The following is a 1,994-nucleotide window of genomic DNA, read 5'->3' as shown; positions in this document are numbered from 1 at the left end:
CAAATAAATGGCATGACAAGAAATTGTCATCCAGAGTCTTTGAGCCAGGACAAAAGGTCCTGCTCTTCAACTCTAGGCTCAGATTGTTTCCGGGAAAGCTTAAGTCCCGCTGGAGGGGTCCATATGTGATTACAAGAGTATCACCATATGGATATGTTGAGCTTCAGGATAATGATTCTGACAAGAAGTACATTGTCAATGGACAGAGGATCAAGCATTATCTTGAAAGCAATTTTGAGCAAGAATGCTCAAAACTGAGACTTGAGTGATTTTCAGTGAAGGTCCAGCTAAAGACGGTAAAGAAGCGCTTACTGGGAGGCAACCTAGTGATTAGAAGGGCATCAGTTCTGTCTAATCAAGGTTTGATACATATTCCTAAAAGGCAATTATTAAAATTGAAGGAATTCACAGAGTTACAGAAGGATTCAATGCAAAAAGCAGAGAAAAATAGCTTACTGGCGAAAAAATGCCAGTAAGGGGCATTCTGGGCGTTAAACGCCAGAATGGGCACCATTCTGGGCGTTTAACGCCAGTAATTGTGCCATTTTGGGCGTTAAACGCCAGAATGGGCACCATTCTGGGCGTTTAACACCAGGTGTGTAGCATCCTGGGCGTTTAGCAAAACGCCCAGCGATAAAGGGATTTCTGGCGTTTAACACCAGCCAGGATACCTGGCTGGGCGTTAAACGCCCAAATAGGCCACCAAGTGGGCGTTAAACGCCCAGAATGGATACCATTCTGGGCGTTTAACGCCAGAAAGGCAGGGGGAGGAGATTTTGTTTCCCACTTTAATTTTTTTCAAAATTTCTTGTTTTGATCCATATCTTTCTCCATAAACACATTACAAATTTTCATTATTCACCCCCCAATCTCAAAAATTAGAATCTTCTTCAAATCTATTTCAAATTCTTTCCTAGACTCTTTCAAAAAACTCAAGTATCTCCTCAAATTTTTTCCATATCTTCTCAAATCTCCTTCAAATTTTCGAATATTTCTCCTCCTCTCCTATTTAAACACATTCGGCCACCCTCCTTCCCCACACCATTCGAATTTGCTCTCCTTCTCTCCCCTCTTTGCCTTCTTTTGCTTGAGGACAAGCAAACCTCTAAGTTTGGTGTGCTTTCCGTGATCACTAGGCCAAGATTTATCAAGATCATGGCTCCTAGAGGAAAACAAACCAATTCAAGAGGTAAGAAAGAGAATAATCCAAAGGATGTTTGGAGTCAAGAGAAGTTCTTAACCAAAGAACATGCAGACCATTACCACAAAATAATGGGTCTGAGGTCAGTGATCCCGGAAGTCAAATTCAATCTGAAAGAAGATGAATATCCGGAGATCCAAGAGCAAATTTGAAATAGAGGATGGGAAGTTCTAACCAACCCTGAGACAAAGGTTGGAAGGAACATGGTTCAGGAATTCTACTCAAATCTGTGGCTGACAGATAAGCAGAGAATGACTGGAACTGCTTTTCATACCTACAGAACCATGGTCAGAGGGAGAATTATTTACTTCCATCTGGACAAAATAAGAGAGGTCTTCAAATTACCTCAACTGCATGATGATCCTGAATCCTTTAATAGGAGGATGGTGAGAGCAGATAAAGGGTTGGATCAAGTTCTAGAGGACATATGCCTCCCTGGAACTAAATGGATAACCAATTCAAAAGGTGTCCCAAACCAACTCAAGAGGGGAGACCTCAAACCAATTGTAAGAGGTTGGCTAGACTTTATTGGGCGTTCTATATTACCCACTAGCAACCGTTCTGAGGTTACCATCAAGAGAGCAGTGATGATTCATTGCATTATGCTTGGAAAAGAAGTGGAGGTTCATCATCTGATTGCTTGTGAGATCTACACAATTGCAAACAAGAATTCCACTGAAGCCAAACTGGCGTACCCAAGCTTGAACTCTTTGCTCTGTAAAGAGGCTGGGGTCAAGATGGGAGTAGATGAATTCATACCCATTGAACATCCAATCACCAAGAAGTCAATGGA

The sequence above is a fragment of the Arachis stenosperma genome, chromosome 7, assembly GCF_014773155.1.
Source record: "Arachis stenosperma cultivar V10309 chromosome 7, arast.V10309.gnm1.PFL2, whole genome shotgun sequence".
Lineage (NCBI taxonomy): Eukaryota > Viridiplantae > Streptophyta > Magnoliopsida > Fabales > Fabaceae > Arachis > Arachis stenosperma.
The sequence above is the reverse complement of the archived record's forward strand: the minus strand, read 5'-3'. Positions refer to the sequence as shown.